Source organism: Mustela nigripes, chromosome 1 (assembly GCF_022355385.1).
Source record: "Mustela nigripes isolate SB6536 chromosome 1, MUSNIG.SB6536, whole genome shotgun sequence".
In the NCBI taxonomy this organism is placed as follows: Eukaryota; Metazoa; Chordata; class Mammalia; order Carnivora; family Mustelidae; genus Mustela; species Mustela nigripes.
This window is the reverse complement of record NC_081557.1, coordinates 185,295,178-185,314,340: the sequence shown is the minus strand read 5'-3', so window position 1 is coordinate 185,314,340 and position 19,163 is coordinate 185,295,178. Positions and strand designations below refer to the sequence as shown.

Here is a 19,163-nt window from a genome sequence, read left to right as displayed (position 1 = left end):
CATGTCCCATTTTCCTCCCTCACATTCTTTTTCTTTCCTTTTCAACTCCTATGAAATTTACTGCTCAGGTAGGAAGCAAAGCTGGGTTTCTTTTGGCAGTCAAGAAATGAATATAAAGGCCAGGATATCTGGCTTCCTCTACTCAGGGACATAACATTCATATTTAGACTTTTGGCCTGAGTAAGAAATCTTGCCCTTGGTATAAGATAATGACACATTATCAAGGAGGTCAAGACCAAAAGCAAAAACATTAATAAACTTCTGGCCACAACAGATGAGCCTTCCCTTGTATTGCCAATGCCAACACAGAGTTTAATTCTTATGCTTTATAAAAACTGGTCAATTGCTTTCCAAACAAAAGATGTTTTCTTTTCTTTTTTTTTTTTTTAACCTTACATATTTCTTAGAGTTATATGATAATGCATAGTGAGACTTCTATTTTCATTCCCTTTGAAAAAATGAGCTGAAATTGGTATCTTTAAAACTAGCATTAACCAAAGGAAAAAAACAAGGAGAATTAATGACGTTCATTAACTATTTCAGTCTATATTGATTTTATAAATTCACCCTTGTTTATAAGGGGATTCAGTTTCAGGACAACATACTTACTTATTTATATCCCAAATTAGGAAATAAAATTGTGAACCGAACTTCCAAGCTTTTTGTGACAAATTAGAATTCATTCATAATTATAATTCATTAGCTCCAGATACAAATCACTGGTCTACTAGACTAATGTTGGTATTATCTTTTTTTAAAAATTTACAAATTTATTCACTTAATTTTTAATTTTTAAGTTTTTTAAATTTATTTTTTATTGTTAAAATATATGTATTATTTGCTTCAGGGGTACAGATTTGGGATTCATCAGTTTTACACATTACACATTGCTCACCACAACACAATCCTCTCTAATGTCATCACGCATCCCTCTTACCCTGCTCCACTCCAGCAATCCTCAGTTTGTTGCCTGAGATTAAGAGTCTCTTACGGTTTGTCTCCCTCTCCAGTTTTGTCTTGTTTCATTTTTTTTCCCTCTCTTCCCCTATGATCCTCTGCCTTGTTTCTCAAATTCCACTTATCAGTGAGATCACAAGTTGATTGTTTTTCTCTGATTAACTTATTTCACTTAGCATAATAGTCTCTAGTTCCATCCACATTGTTGCAAATGGCAAGATCTCATTTTTTGATGGCTGCATAATATGCCATTGTGTGTGTGTGTGTGTGTGTGTGTGTGTGCATGTATGTGTTATTTTCTTTATCCATTCATGTGTCAATGGACATCTGGACTCTTTGCATAGTTTGGCTATTGTGGACATTGCTGTTACAAACACGGGTGCAGGTGCCCCTTCAGATTACTACATTTGTATCTTTGGGGTAAATACCCAGTAGTGCATTGCTGTGTCGTAGGTTAGCTCTGTTTTCATCTTTTTGAGGAACATCCATACTGTTTGCCAGAGTGATTGCACCAACTTTCATTCCCATCAACAGTGTAAGAGGGTTCCCCTTTCTCCACATCCTCCTCAACATCTGTCCTTCCCCGACATGTTAATTTTAGTCATTCTGATTGGTGTGAGGTGATATCTCATTGTGATTTTGATTGTTATTCAGTTGTGTATTTGTATTTCTCAACATGCCAAGTGAGGTCAAATACTTTTTCATGTGCCTGTTGGACATTTGGATGTCTTCTTTGGAGAAATGTCTGTTCATATCTTCTGCCTATTTCTTGATTGGGTTATTTGTTCTTTAGGTGTTGAGTTTGTAAGTTCTTTGTAGATTTTGGATACTAGCCCTTTATCTGATACATCGTTTGAAAATATCTTCTCCCATTCCGTTGGTTGTCTTTTGGTTTTGTTGACTGTTTCCTTTGCCATGCAAAAGCTTTTTATCTTGGTGAAGTCCCAATAATTCACTTTTGCCTTTGTTTTCCTTGCCTTTGGTGATGTGTCTAGGAAGAAGTTGCTGCAGCAGAAGTCAAAGATGTTGCTACCTGTGTTCTTCTCAAGGATTTTGATGGATTTCTGTCTCACATTGAGGTCTTTCATCCATTTTGAGTCTATTTCTGTGTATAGTGTAAGGAAATGATCCAGTTTCATTACTCTGCATGTGGCTGTCGAAGTTTCCCAAAACCATTTGTTGAAAAGACTGGTGTTCCCCACCCCCCCCATTGGATGTTCCTTCCTGCTTTGTCAAAGATTAGTTGACCATAGAGATGACCATAAATAGAGGGTCCATTTCTGGATTTTCTATTCTGTTTCATTGATCTGTGTGTCTGTTTTTGTACCAGTACCATACTGTCTGGATGATTACAGCTTGTAATAGAGTGTGAAGTTTGGAATTGTGATGCCACAAGCTTTGGTTTTCTTTTTCAACATTCCTTTGGCTATTCAGGGTCTTTTCTGGTTCCATACAAATTTGACGATTATTTGTACCATTCTGTGAAAAAAGTTGATGGTATTTTGATAGGGATTGAATTAAATGTGTAGATTGTTCTAGATTATTCTAGGTAGCATAGACATTTTCCCAATATTTTTTCTTCTAATCCATAAGCATGGAATGCTTTTCCATTTCTTTGTGTCTTCCTCAATTTCTTTCATGAGTACTTGATAGTTTTCAGAGTACAGATTCTTTGCCTCTTTGGTTAGGTTTATTCCTAGATATCTTAAGGTTTTGGGTGTAATTGTAAGTGGGATGAACTCCTTAATTTCTCTTTCTTCTGTCTCATTGTTGGTGTATAAAAATGGAACTGATTTGTGTGCATTGTTTTTATATCCTGACACTTTAGCCTGTTCTTTAGCCTCTGAGTATTTGAGTTCTTTCCAGCTTCCATCTTGTGATTGAGTTTGAGTTTCAAAGCACTGTGGTTCAAAAATAAGCAGGGAATGATCCAAATATTTTGGTACCGATTGAGACCTGATTTGTGACCCAGGATGTGATCTATTCTGGAGAATGTTCCATGTGCACTAGAGAAGAATGTGTGTTCTGTTGCTTTGGGATGGAGTGTTCTGAATATATCTATGAAGTCCATCTAGTCAGTGTGTCATTTAAAGCCTTTTATGTCCTTGTCAATCTTTTGTACTTAGATGATCTGTCCATTTCAGTGAGGGGATTATTAAAGTCCCCTACAATTATTGTACTATAGATGATGTGTTTCTTTGATTTTCTTATTCATTGGCTTGTATAATTGGTGGTTTCCATGTTAGAGGTATAAATATTTATAATTGTTAGATCTTCTTGTTGGATAGACTCTTTAATAAGTCTAATATAGTGTCTTCTTCATCTCTTATTACTTGTATTATCTTTTTTCTCCTAATATCAATGATAACAAAACTAATATAATCCAGATTTTAAAAATTGTGATAAATGCATGTATGGTTAACATAAAGTAGAATATAGCAACAAAGTCTCCAAAGTCAGTTGTTGAAATGAACCTGGCATTGATGAGCAAACTAATAATCAGCCTGTTGTGTTGATACCAAAATATTGATAATGAAAGATCCTTCCAAGTGTCACAGAAATAAAAAAAAAAAAAACATTTTTTTAAAGATTTTATTTATTTATTTTACAAAAAAGAGATCACAAGTAGGCAGAGAGGTAGGCAGAGAGAGAGAGAGGAGAAAGCAGGCTCCCTGCAGAGCAGAGAGCCCAATGTGGGGCTCCATCCTAGGACCCTGGGATCATGACCTGAGCAGAGGCTTTAACCCACTGAGCCACCCAGGTGCCCCTAAAAGAACATTTTTAAGAGCAGACTAAATTTATAGATTATTTCAATAAGATTAATCTCAAACTGATTTCAGAATGTATGGTAAAATGAAAAGTTAAGAATGAATAATTGCAATAAGTTTTATATGTGGCTGAGGTTCTGTAAGAGAGAAAGGTAGACATTTAGCTAGGAGGAACAGTTTGTGACTTTACCAGAGAACGGGTACACATACCAACAGACATTAAATCTTTGCATCATTCCCAATAGCCTTTTAGAGGGTCTGGTTCACAAGTCATGCAGATGATCCCCTCATTCTTACAGTACTTTCCTGTTAAAGAAAATCATGGTCTCCCCTATTATGTCTTCAAATTCTTTTTTTTTCTTAAATATTGTTCATAATTTATCTTACAGTCATGTGTATAATATTTAAAATATTTAGTCAATTGACTGACTAGTTGCAGATCAACTCTAAAAACCCATTGATGGAAGTCAGACATCAAAAGCAACATAAAGGAAAAGAAATGTAAGTAAAGAGTTCTAATACACAAACAGAAATACAGTAGAGCCCAAATTACACTAAAAGACTAATAATAAACAGAAATGTAAAAGCCAATAATTCATTCTAACTGTTCAAAAGCTCTCCACTCAAAACATCTGACACACCCCTCATATGGCACCAAAGTGACAGCTCCATATGGACATTAGAATGACAACTTAACAATGTGCTATGTCCTCAAAGAGTTAGATGGATGGTGCAGTTATTAGCAAAGCTGGTGAGCTTTGAAAAAGAATAAAAATGCAAAGCATTCTTTTGCTTTCTTTATGTGCAAGAGCTTTTGAAGAGTACTGAAACAGTTATAATACAACTCATCTCTCTCAGAAAGGAGGAAAGTTCCAAAAGCTCTCAAATATATGGTACAAGGATATCAACAGCGCATCTCTCACTTCTGCTATGAAATATTTACACTTCAGTGAACCTGGCCTATTACAGTGGGCAGAAATAGACTCTAGGTCAGCTAGCAAAGTAATAATGAACTAGGCCTTGCTTTTGTGGATATTTTTTTTTAAAGTACAAAATGCTCTGTGTATTTAAAAGAGGACATTGAATAGATTGTCCATTGGGAATTTTTGCTTTCTTGGCTTTTGTTCCAAGTTTCAATTTTAAAACCACCATTCTGTGATTTAATTCAATATGCTGAGAAGTCTGACTGGATGTCCATCTAAGGAGGGCGAAGTAAGCTTCATCGCTGGGCATTTTTTCTTTCCCAAAGCCTCTGAGGAGTTGGTTAAATCTTTGAATGTTAAAATAGCCACATATGGTTGGTATACACCAGATCTTATTTCATAATAGGTGAACTAATGCACACAAAGAGGTTAAATGCTATACTAGGAGATGTATAAATCCAAATTGTTATTTTTCAATATTTCAAAAGTCAAATGGAAAACCTAAAAATTAAGGATTCTTAAAAATGTTAAACATGTCATTTTCTAACAAACAAAACAAAAAAGCTCCTGGTTTGCTAATGAAAATAAGTTGATATTTGGAAAAATGTATGTCTATAAATTGGAAGATGAAAACTATAGGTAGATAATACTTTTGTAAAAAGTGGTAATATCCTATTGTCTGCCATTATTGATCAGAGTTCACATTTAATTCATTGTAATTCAACTTAACATGTTTCTGGAATGTCAAGCTTTGAATACTGTATTCCATACAGCAGATGTGAGTCTTATATAGATATATATCTGTACATACATATATATGTATAAATATATACATGCATGTATATATCATATATAAATATGTATATACATATACACATTATAAATATGTATGTGTATATTTTATATACATAAAGAGAAAAAATATATAAAGTTGATCCATGAAAAATGCAGGGCAGGGGTAGTAGGGGTGCTGACCCTCTGAGCAGTGAAAAATTCAAGTATAACTTTTGATTCCCCCAAAACTTACTACCAATAGCCTACTGTTGATCAAAAGCCTTACCAATAACATAATGTTAATCAACACAAGTTTTTTATGCTATATTTATTTGGTATTGCATTCTTAAAGTAAAGTAAGCTAGAGAGAAGAACATGTTATGGAGAAAATACATTTCTAGTACTGTATTTATTGGAAAAAATCTGCATATAAGGAGACCTGTGCAGTTCTAACCAATGTTCTTCAAAAGTCAACTGTATATATATATATTTCTCCCTTCTATTCTCAAATAGCAAATGTGAGCCTTCAAGAAATAATTGTGTGTGCAGAAAACTGCAGAAATTCAAGCATTTAATAAATTTTGTAACTTCTACGGGGTTCTGTTTTGGAGAATCTTTAACTTCTTGGACCTGAATTCTTTCATGGCTGGCTGTGTAATTGGCATGTGTCTGTGATTATAACTTTTTTTTATGCTAAACTATAAAATAAAATTGCCTATGAATTTTTTCACCCCTAACTTTTCATAATTTTAGTAAAAGGCAAGCAAAATTGTCATCTACTTTAATTACCAATATAAAATTCATTATCATTTCTTTTGGAAAAAAGACAATACTGATTTAGCCTAAGAATAGTCTAATAATACAGGGACAGTAAATCCTACCATTAGTCTCTTGAAGGGAACATCATGAAGTCAGCCTGGCTTGGGCTCATTCTGGATTTCACCACATATAACAGAGTAGGAAAATTCTGTCTCCTCCACTATTAAAGGGACATATTTTTCAAACGCCTCCAAATCCAAGTTACCTTTCCAAATACAGTAATAATTTATGATGTTCCTGTTCACATTATTCTAAATATTATAATGATGGAAAAGAAGTATCAGTTATGTTCTCAATTTTCTATTATTGAGGAAGCAATTCATACATGCATGAAATGTTTAAAAAACACCATATAGCACCATTAACATTTTTATTTTTTTCCAAAGATTTTATTTATTTATTTGAAAGAGAAATATAGAGTGAGCATCAGTAGGGGAAGTGGGGCAGGGCCAAGAACAAGGGAGAGCCAGACTCCGCGCTGACCCAGGGCTTGATCCCAGCACCCTGAGATCATGACTTAAGCTAAAGGCAGACACTTAACCAAGTAGGCCAGCAGGGACCCCCCCCCTCCCACTAACATTTTTAAATTCAAGACGTATGGTGAGGAAATATATGACCAACCGCAATGGGGAAAAAATTAGAATGAACTGGAAGTTGCTAGGAAATTCTTTTATTTATTTATTTATTATTATTTTTTTGGAAATTCTAAGTCAGCATTGGGTAGCCACTTGAGACAGCTTATTTTTCAATCTCATCTCACCACAGACATGAATTCCTTTACTTTGGATTATTACATTAATTATTAGTTTCCTTTTGTCCTATAAAATCTATCATAAACTCCAGAAAGCTTGAGTTTCCCCCCAACATTTCCCTGTTTAAAACCCTGATCTAGCTATCTATGCATCTAAGTTACTTTTTCTCACTCAAGCAAAACTAACAACACCCAGACCACAATTTTTGGAGATGGCCTAAACTTATAAAAACAGTTCCATTTCTAAAATGATGTAACCATTATACTCTTGGCCTTATCAGTGGTGTATGGTATCCAGCAGTATTAAAATAAAGAAGGAATATTAGTAAGAAATGTGCCCCCCCCATAAGACTAGCAGGGGAAAGAAGGGACAACTAGCTTAACATCAATATCTAGCTGGACATGGAAGTCATGACATTAGCTGACATAGCTCTCCATCAGTCTTGGGGCTGATCCAGTGAAAGATTACTCTCTAACATGCTTCTACCTTTTTACAGTGAAAAGTAGTTCAGTCATACAAAGAAAAATGTTTCTCATGAGCAAACACTAGATACAAATTCATCAAAAATGAGAAGGGGTGCAAAAATATACTATTATCATGTGAATTAGAATCATCACAATTTGTAAGTTGACATCGTAGACCCTAGAGGAAATGCAAAGCTGAGTAAGACTCAGATCTCTATCCACATTACGGTAAGGAGTTACAATTACAAAATAATAATTATAAGTTAAGCAACAATATGATAAAGAGTACTGGGGCATAAAAAGTGTTAAAGAGACACGATGGGAAAATAGTCATTCTTGCTTCAGGGAGAGTGAAAGGGTCTCTGTGTTAATTGCCTTCTCTTCACCTTGTCGGTAAGGAAGGGATTCCCACCCACAGGTTATGGAGAGAAGCAAACACACAACCCCTCAAGTAAGGTAGATAGCAGTTGATTGGTTACATATACTCACAGACTGAGAGGGGAGGAGATTGCACAGTAGAATGGGTCATATAGGAGTTACACTTGAGGACAGTAAACAACCAGGGGCTGTGGGAAGCAGGCTTTATAGTATCAAGAGGGTAAGATGTTTCATGGTCCTCATGGGAGGATGTGATTGGCTTATTGGAATAATTCCATGACCTCACAGGTAACTGAAGCCAGCTACGCAGGGACAAGCAGGGACTAGGCCTGGTCATACTGATAAGGAAGGTTGTTTGCCTAGAGGATCTTATCTTTAGAAGCAGAGTGGGGAGGAAAACTTGTAGTCATGCCATTTGAGGCTCTTTCGATTTCACCAGATGTTAAAGCAGCACATAATATTGGGCTTTCATTTTAGGCCACACATCATAATCAAGGGGGTAGAATCAAAAGAGGCTGCATTCAGGGGTTACATTTGAATTCTTAAGTTCGACCTCATGGTTGTAGTAATTCAACAAACAGCGATGGGAGAAGGTAAGAAACTACCTTAAGCAAATGCATGGAAAGTAGAAAGAGCTGGAAACGTTTGAGTAAGTTAATTTTTTTAAAAAAGATTTTATTTATTTATTTGACAGAGATCACATGTAGAGAGAGAGGCAGGCAGAGAGAAAGGAGGAAGGAAGTTCCCTGCTGAGCAGAAAGCCCAATATGGGGCTAGATCCCAGGATCCTAGGATCTCATCCTTGTGCAAGGGGCCCTGATAACATCTTGTGTATTCTTCTAATTTTAGTAGATGTGCTGCTTATACAAAGATCTCCTTTTTATTAAATAATGGGATATAAGCCCATAGGACAGAGAATCATATCATGTGATTGTATGCCAACCTCTGAGCTGCAGCACAAGCCCATGGAAGGTAAAATCATTTACCTGGGAAGCTTACAATGTCTGACTTACAATATGTTAAAGATTCTTTAGCCATGTGTGTCTTACCTGGGAAGCTTACAATGTCTGACTTACAATATGTTAAAGATTCTTTAGCCATGTGTGTCTCTTCTAACTGAGCCCTACATCTTTATGATTATAGCAACTAACTTTGTGAATTAGAGCTAAAAGCATAAAAATTTAGTGCTAGAGACCACTTTTGTTCTCATCTTCCTCTTACCAAGAGATCTTGATTTGCAGATCATTTTGGTAGCATGAAATGCACAGCTCTGAGAGACAATCCACTTCATTCTCAGATGCCCAATTTGTCCCATATGGAACTAGAATGTTTCTTTTTACAACTTCATCTGTTGGCTCAAATGTACTTTCTGAATCAATATCATCTGGCCTATATGTGACTGAGAAAATGAAAAATGGCTTTGGCAGCTAACAGCTAAATCATGATGTTCCCAACTAGAACATAAACATGATCACAGGATATAAACAACATAAACAATGACCAAACAATGCATGTTGTGACTGTGATGGAATAGGACAGACACAATGTCGTTCAGGGAACATGTCTGAAATAAGATAGACACAAAAACTTTGCAACCACAAGACTAAAGAAATATACCCTTCTTTTTACTAACATAAGTGATTACTGCTTCTTTATCAAAGACAACTATAACTGCACTTCAGTACCCTCCCCATTTCTGGATGAAATTTACCAAGATATCTAGTTACCAAGATGTCTCTCCTTCCAGGCGGCACCCAACACAGAATGGACAAAACTTCCTTTACCCCTCTTTAGAATCAGTAGTATAACCCCTAATCCTATAATAGGCCCCTCCCCACTGTCTCTGAGCATGACATCCCATAGTCCCTATGATGTACCTTCTCTCCTGCTACAAAAATTTCCTTGACTGCAGGTGTATTCTTTGTGGTCCTTGACAGTTATGTCATTTGACTTCATCATGAAAGAATGAAGGGGCATGTTAACAGCGGTCTTGGTACATTGCTGGGAGTCAAAGAGACCTGAGTTCTAGGCCAATTAATTAAATGGGATACCTTGGATAGATCTCCAAACCTCTCTAAGCCTCAGTTTTATAGACACAAAATGAGAAGGTTAGACTAGGTTGATTATTTCTGATCCTTGAAGTTTCGAATGTCAGGGACCATAAGTTATTATAAGGGGTTCTTGAGTCCACATGGACGACATATGAATTTCTGCAGTCAGTGTAATCAATCATTGTATATTAAAATCACAACTAGGTTTCAATTTTAAAAGAAATTTTTATATGTTGGTATTGAAAAACCACTGACTTCTTTTGGAAGTTTATACAGTTGTAACCTTCCTAATGAACCCTGTCCCACTGATGCAGCCATCAAAAATATTCAATATCATTTTGGAAAGTAAAGAGAATATGGAAGAGCCTGCACAGTTTCTTAGTGGAGTGGAAGGGGAAGTGCCACTAGCAGTCTAAATACCTATTATAAAGCATAAAGCAACCTGAGAACAAATGATACAATGCCCCTAGGAACTTGAGAGCCTGCTATAGTGCACGCTATGTGGAACTCCACTTGTTTCCATCATGCTTGGGAATAAAAATACTGAGACTAATGGGTTGATGAGTTTTGTGATTACGAGCAAAATTCTGCCCTGGATTGTTAAGACATGGAAGTCTCCCACAGAGGAGTTACTTCAGAATAGTAATGAGTTGCAACTTGTTATAGGCATTTGTTAGATCATTAAATGTAGAAATCTAAAAATCCCCATTTTATCCTTGAATTAACCTCTATGTATAATACCCTATTTTTTCTCCAGATTCTTAAACTCACAGCCTTCATTTGTTGTGTACTATATTATGAACCTAAAAGTTGTCTCCTGAATACAGTTTTTGTGCTATATTTAGCAGAGGGATGCTTCCTGTTCTCCCTCTATAGATATTCCTCAATGAGTGCAGTCTTCACTCATTGACACATGAATAGTCTTTCTTCAAACACAGCATCAGAAAAAGCTTCCTATTCTGTTAGGGGAAGTGGAAATTTATTTGATTTATGTGAATATATAAAGAGAACTTGAATAGAAATGTCTGTCCTTGAAACCATTATGAGTTTACTCTGATTATTGTCAATCATTTAAATGCTTCTGCAATGCAAGCTATGCTGACCATAACCTGGATTTGATTAAAAGCAAACTATCTAGGATTTTAACTGTTTAAATGGAAATATTTTATGTTTGGGATTTAAAAAAATGTTCATTTACTGGTTTCATAAGAATTCAAGAGATAGGCCTATTTACTACACTGAGTAAAATTATCATTAAGGATAATAAGTTACCATTTTTTAAGAAATCCCAGCAAGAATTAGTGAATTGATATTTGCACTGTATTCTGAGTCTTCAGGGAAAATATTAGAATGTAATTTAATTGAGTATTTCAAAAAACAAATTATAAGCTTACTAGATCAAATATCATATGTAGTTAGGCTGAGTATATACATATGCATAATATCATATCTATGTGTCTGCATGTGTACGTGTTCATGTATGTGTAATTTTGAAGAGGAAGCACTAAACTGCGACCTGACAAGAAGCCTACCAGAAATAGTAAATAGCAACTTAACCATTAAATATATATGAATATGAGTTACATATTATATTACACATAATATGATTATATATGTATGTGTGCATATATATATGTGTGTGTGTGTGTATAAATTGGTTTTATTCTTATCTGAGACTATGCCCAGCACTATTCATGGGATTTATTAGCAGAAAAATGGATGAATAAATAAATGACACCCCTGGTTAACATCTTTCTTTCCCTTTAACTTCTCATTTGTAGAAAGTTTATATGCACTAAATTTCCTCTAGCTTTAGAATAATTTCTCTTCTCTCATTATTTTACTAAAACTGTTTCATTCACTATCCACATTCCAGTTACCAAATTCAAAGGTCTCTTTTATCATTATTCATCATACTGTACCCCTTGGGATAGGTAGAATAATTTATCATGATTAAAAATTTTACCATAATTAAAAAAAAAATCTCTGTCTCTCAATCATGATACCAATTCTCACATAGCCTCATAAAATTTACAGACATTGCAACTTTTTTCTCTTAACTTTCTTTCTTCTGAATGTAACATTTTCTCACTCATGTCTTTTATTTCCTCTACTTTTTACCTTCTTTCCCTGGAAAGGGCACCTTCCATAACCTTATACCCTGAAAACTTCAGATCTATTTCTGCAACAACAATCTATATTGGAATCTTTGTCCGTTTCTTGTTGCTTGTCCATCCTATCATTTGGATGATCTTCTCATATCTCAAATTTGATTTATCCCTACTAAATTCATCATCCTCATCCTTAAATTTATAACTTCATGACTTACATACTTTTGCCAATAACACTACATTTATTATAGTTATATTCAGGCTTAAAATTACAATTTAGACTACAAAACCAAATATCCATGCTATTATCTTCAAAAAGTCTCAAAAGTTAACATGATCTATGACAAAGAGCTTCATGGTCCACTCCCAATCTCAGCTTCACACTGATAGACAAGCAATCTTCCTGCCACTTACTCCAACCAGCCTCCCCAACCACTCAAAAGTGTTCTGTGGCTTACCTTACCACTGAGTAATATACACTCTGAATTGTTTGTCGTTTTCGACATGATCATAAACAGTTTGTTTTTTTTTTAAATTTCCATTATTGCTCACAACTACTATCTTTCAAATACCTTACAGAACAACTTAGGGAGACCACTCGGTGATTTTTAAATATGTTCCATGTTTTTGTTTTTTTTTTTTTCATTATCTCTGTGCATTCTTTCTAAGATATAAATTACTATGGATAGAGCTAAAATTGAAAGAAATTACCTTGTACATTTTAGGCAGAAATTCTAAAAAATTTAAAGCAGCTTAAACTTATTTTCCCTTCTCCTAATGTATCTAATAATTTGATTCTGTTAAATTAATTATATGCATGTTGTATTATTTTGTGTTAAAAGGTATGTGTTGAGTAACAAATGACCACAAACTTACCAGCATAAAACAACAAAAATTTAGTATCCCCAGCTTCTGTAGGTCAGAATCTAGAACACCATGGGTGGATTCTCTGTACAGGGTTTCCCCAGGCTGAAATCAAGGTTTGAATTGGGGCTGTGGCTCACATCTGAAGCCCCAAGCTCTTCCAAGCTCATGGTATTTTGGAAGATTAATTTCTTTGTCGTTGTAGAAATGAAGGCCATATTTTTCCTTTTAGCTATTGACCATGGACCACTTCCTTCTCCTAGACGTCTCTTGCAATTTCTTGACATAGGACTGCCATGGCCCATCACAGTATGAATGTTTACTTTATCTTCTAGGCCATCTCAAATATGTCTGCCTTTTTCTGATGCAACCAATTAGAGAAAACTTTCTGCCTTTATATATTTCATGTGATTAGATCAAGCCTTCAAGAATAATCTCTCTATAGAAAGGGGAACCCTCCTACACTGTTGGTGGGAATGCAAGCTGGTGCAGCCACTCTGGAGAACAGCATGGAGGTTCCTCAAAATGTTGAAAATAGAACTGCCCTATGACCCAGCAATTGCACTGCTGGGTATTTACCCTAAAGATACAAACGTAGTGATCCAAAGGGGCACGTGCACCCGAATGTTTATAGCAGCAATGTCCACAATAGCCAAACTATGGAAAGAACCTAGATGTCCATCAACAGATGAATGGATCAAGAAGATGTGGTATATATACACAATGGAATACTATGCAGCCATCAAAAGAAATGAAATCTTGCCATTTGCAATGACGTGGATGGAACTAGAGGGTATCATGCTTAGCGAAATAAGTCAAGCAGAGAAAGACAACTATCATATGATCTCCCTGATATGAGGAAGTGGTGATGCAACATGGGGGCTTAAGTGGGTAGGAGAAGAATCAATGAAACAAGATGGGATTGGGAGGGAGACAAACCATAAGTGACTGTTAATCTTACAAAACAAACTGAGGGTTGCTGGGGGGAGGGGGGTTGGGAGAAGGGGGGTGGGGTTATGGACATTGGGGAGGGTATGTGCTTTGGTGAGTGCTGTGAAGTGTGTAAACCTGGCGATTCACAGACCTGTACCCCTGGGGATAAAAATACATGTTTATAAAAAAAAAATTTAAAAATTTAAAAAAAAAGAATAATCTCCCTATAATAAAATCAGCTTATACGGAACCTAAATTATATCTATAAAATCAATTAATATACTTACATTGTGTTAACTTGAGTAACTAGGAGAAGGTATGTAAACACCAAGACTCTTAGGGAGGCATTTAGAATTTGTTTGCCACACATATCCACATATTTTTTTCAATGCTGTTGACAACAGTTTACCATTAGAAGCCAATAGTCCTTCAGAAGCAGTCAAATCTGTTGACTAATTGCTGGAAAAGGGACAGCAACAAAAATTGTTGACTTTGGTTGTATATTCTCCAAATTTCAAGTACCAACAGTAACGCCAGTAATTGAAGTCAAATGTGGGTATGTATATGCCCCTACTAACTTGTTTTGATAAGATCATTACTATATGATATTCAAAAGTAAATCACTTTGGGAGCCATGCTGAAGATCTTTAATGATTGAAACTGCCTATTGATAACACCTGCTGTTAAATTATCTAGGCCAACTTCTCTCTTTTCTATGGCACAGACTTTGGGATCAAAATCAAGAATTCAAGCAGTTTCTTTGTGGACAATATTGGACTCACAGGAACAGCCTTCTGTGCAGAATTTGGGTAGCACTTTCAGTCTGGTTGAAGTATGTGTTAATCTTGGTAAACAAATATATAGATATATATAGATATAAACTATAGTTTATAGATATATACTATAGATACAGTATATATATAGATATAAACTATTTTCCCTTATCTTTAGTCAAACTTCTCCAGAATGTCAACATATCAGAGCTTATCAGAGATGCCAATCGCAAATTAGTTGCCTTGTGAATCCCTAGAATGCAAGGACCAGATCCAAAATATATAAATCTTTAATGCTTTAACTAATCCTAACAATAAATAAATGTTCAATTGAAATATTATATTTGAGTAAGGATTTCTACGACCATGCTTAGCTCCTTGAAGAAATGGCTTTCTCAAGATTAAATTCTATATACTATACATGAGAAACTCCTCTATAAAGAACATTTTTGCATTTTCTCTAACCTACATTGAAATATCTGATTTGTTACATTTACTGGCTTCCTTTACATCAGTAGCCATGCAGTATCTTTTCCTGTTCATTGCCATATGAGATACAGTTTTGGTGACAGTTCAGTTCAACAAACATGCATTTAGGGACTAAAATCCAAGACACTAGGCCAGGCCAGGAGCATAATAACCTGGAAGAATAATTAATTCCCCACCCTAAGGAGTTTAAAGATACATATGGATTTCTTTTTACAAGAATATTAAGAGAATATTAGTTATCTGACTCATCGCTCCTTTTCCCCACCTTTTTATTGCTAAGAAACACAGAACTAGATTTTATATTCTCTTCTAGTAACATATTTTATAGGGCATTTATGCCCTTTTTTTCTTTAAATGGTCTCTGATTTTCTGCGTTCAAACTCTAAAAAATGTTTTTACTATTTATTCTTTAAAAAAAGATTTTATTTAATATTTGAGAGAGAGAGTGGGTGAGAGAGTTGGGGAGAGCACAAGCGGTGGAAGGGGCAGAAGGAGAAGGAGAAGCAGACTCCCAGATGGACAGAGAGCCCAGCACGGGCTTTAATCCCAGGACCGCAGGATCATGGCCTGAGCCAAAGGCAGATGCTTAACTGACTGAGCCACCCAGGCACACTTTATTATTTATTCTTATTGTGAGCTGTTTTAATTTTTTCTTTTTGCAAGTAAATGTCATTTTTTAAAAGTACCTAAACATTTGCAATAGTTAGTATTTATAGTAATATTTTCTTTCCAAATTAATTATCAGGTTAGTTTAGGCATTGAAAACATTCAGAAATATTATCACATAAAATAAAAGGCCTTTTATAAAAATTCAATTTTGTAGTTTTTAAACAAATCTTATTGTAAAAAAAATATTTTCACTTTAAATATTATCAGAAGATCAACAGATTAGTGTTGATTTTTCTTTAATTATACAATTAGAGTTATAAAAACTCATAAAATTAAATAACTGCTTAGGAATATGCTATAAATCTTCTTTATGACATGAACATCATAAAAAAGCAGTATGTCTTCTAAAATAACATATGTAAGAATGAAAGCGAGAGGAAATTGAAATTTATTGTACTGTTTTTAGAGACCAGATCCTGAGCTGAGCATTTACTTATTTCATCTTATTTATCAACTCATTGGTGATTAGACAGGAGAGTAACATTTGCCTTCCACATGCCAACTACTAAGCTACACATTTTTGTCATGATTTCTGAAAAGAAATATCCTGACATGTAGCTCCTAAAACCCTTGTAAGTTTCTACATAAGAAGCATAAGGGCATCTTTTGTTATATTTAGTTTTGTTTCCTATTCCTGAAATAGTTCCAGAACACAAAGGTGAAATGAGTGTCTTTTTGTTGTTTATAACAGACCCCTTTCAACCACACTGGAGTTTATGCTAATGAGGTGACTTTTGGAAAGCCTCTAAGGATGGGGGCTGGGTGCCAAGCGGGCCACCCACATGATTAGAGGGTTGGTACTTTCAGCCCCAGGCTCATTTCCCCCAACATATTTGAATACTCATAGTAGTTATTGCCTTAAGCAATAATCCCCTAAGTTAATCACATTTCATACACAAAAAAGATGAACCTTGAGGAAGAAACTAGGTAATATTTATACAGGTATAAGTAATGGGATTGAAGTGTGAATCCAGGTGCAGTATGGAGACTTCTGAGATGATCCCCATTGATCCACATCTTGTGCAATCCCATCTTCTTAAATGAGAGAGGGACCTATAACTGGCTTTTAACCAATTATGTGAAAAAGACAATGGTAAATCACTTCTATAATTTTCTTATGTTACATGGCAAAGGTGAAAAAATTGGACAGATATAACTGGAGTCTTTTATCAGTTGACTTTAAGTTAGTTGTAAGGGAGACAACCCTGGATGAACCTGATCTAATCAGGAGACAACTTTAAAGAGAGTCTAGAAGTAAGAGACAGGAAGAAGCAGCAACAGGTAGGCTCTGGTTAGTTTTCAAGAAGCGCCTGGGTGGCTCAGTGGTTAAGCCGCTGCCTTCGGCTCAGGTCATGATCTCAGGGTCCTGGGATCGAGTCCCGCATCGGGCTCTCTGCTCAGCAGGGAGCCTGCTTCCTCCTCTCTCTCTCTCTCTGCCTGCCTCTCTGCCTACTTGTGATTTCTCTCTGTCAAATAAATAAATAAAATCTTTTAAAAAAAAAAAAAAAAGAAGCAAATGTCATGTGTGGACAGGGCCGTATGAGAGGGAACTTCATTCTTACAACCACAAGGAGTAAAATTCTGCCAAAATCCCATGAACTTGGAAGAGGACCTCGAGCTGAGGATGAGCTTGCAGCCCAGTCCATGTCTTAACTTTAGCTCATGAAACCTAAGAAGACTGGTTAAGCTCTGCTCATACTTCTGATCCAAAGAAACTGTGAGGTAATAAATCTATGCTGTTTAGGCTACCATATTTGTGGCTATGCAGTGATAAAATCTTGCACACCAAGTCTGACTCATCTAGAATTAACCCTATACTCTTTCCCATTGTGCTGTGATATATGTTTGTATGACACATGACCAATGTCATAGTTGCTTACCAAGAGCTATTTCCCCACAACTCCTTCTTGTTATCATAGGATTTCCCAGCTTCCCTTGCCATCAAGATACAGGAAAGTGAATAAATTAAAGTCAATAAGACATGAAAAGAAGTATCTGACAAAGATTTTTCTTATTGATCAAAGAGAAAAATATGAAAAGCACCATTTGTTTCTTTTTACCTTTAATGTGGTTGTGTGAAGAGCCAGTTGTTTGGAAGTGCACTGCCAGACTGTCACTATGAAGGGAAAGTCAAGACTGACAAGAGAGGCTAACCCACAGCCCTGCCATTCGTGAGCTGCTAAGCAACACATTGCATTATGAAAGAACATCCCCATGGTGTTACTTGTGATGATAATAGACATAGTAGATACTAGATGGTAAAGTGTACTTGCAGCTGAAAACATGCATATTAGTCAAGGTCCTCCAGAAAAACAGAACCAATAGGATGTGTGTGTGTATACATAGAACGGGATTTATTTTAAGAAATTGGCAGATGAGCTTGTATAGTCTTGGTGAATGCCATATCTGATGGGGGAGGACAGCAGGCTGGAGACTCAAGGAAGAGTGGCAGTTCCTTTCCAGAGGCAGTCTGCTGTAGGACTAGGAAGAGCTGAAGTTGCAGCTGCAGTCCAAGGGCAGTCTCCTAGAGAATTCTCTCTTATTCATGGGAGGTGATCTTTTTTGTTTCAGGCTTTCAACTGATTGGATGAAATCCACCCACATTATGGATGGCCATCTGCTTCACACCCAAGTTTATGGATTTAAATGTAAATCACATTAAAACACCTTCACAAAAACATCTAAAAAAAGATGTTTGACCAAATATCTGAGTACTATTTCCCAGAAAAATCAATACATAAAATTAATCATCACAAAGTCCTGATAGGAGAAAATGATATGCCTCATATGTTTCATCATGATGATTCCTATGCCCTGCATGGGAAAATAAAATGCAGCTTAAACAATAAAAATAATTATCATTTATTAAATGCTGATTTTATGTCAAGCATCGTGACAGATACTTTTATTGTGTTTAATCTCCATATCAAACTTGTGAGAAATTAATTTTTTTTAGTATTTAATCAACAACTATTTACCACTTACAATGTATCAGGCTTGCTTTGGTGGCTACACACAAAACAGTAAACAAGAGAAAATCCCTGCCCTCATGAAATTTATATTCTAGTGAAATAGAACAAAGGATAGACCAATTAACAAACAATTATGAGACATAACTTTAGTTAGTGGTAAGTGCTAAGAAGAAATTTAAGCAGATAATGGATAAAGAGTGAAGGAAGTGGTAATGTATTTTAGAAAGTGGGATTTTACCAGATACAGAAATGATATGAAGGAGTGAGTTATGCAGATATCTAGGAGAAAATGGAACACATGGAAAGAAGAGGAAGGGTCCCAAAGTGAGAAGGAGCTCAAAGTGTTCAAGGAACATGAAGGAAAATGAAGAGGCCTAGGAATTACTAGAATGGAATGAGTCAGGGTGAGTGAGTTAGGAGTTGATGGTAGATGTACCCCAAACTAAATCATACATAAACACACTCA

At 35.6% G+C, this 19,163-nt stretch overlaps 1 long non-coding RNA gene across 1 annotated transcript; it reads left to right on the top strand.

Annotated features, from left to right (window-relative positions):
- The first annotated feature begins 8,340 nt into the window (after positions 1-8,340).
- Positions 8,341-18,550, top strand: LOC132014457 (uncharacterized). Its single transcript, XR_009403320.1, has 3 exons — positions 8,341-8,428; positions 14,519-14,626; positions 18,297-18,550. It is a non-coding gene; the product is annotated as an uncharacterized LOC132014457 (long non-coding RNA).
- The last annotated feature ends 613 nt before the right edge of the window (positions 18,551-19,163 follow it).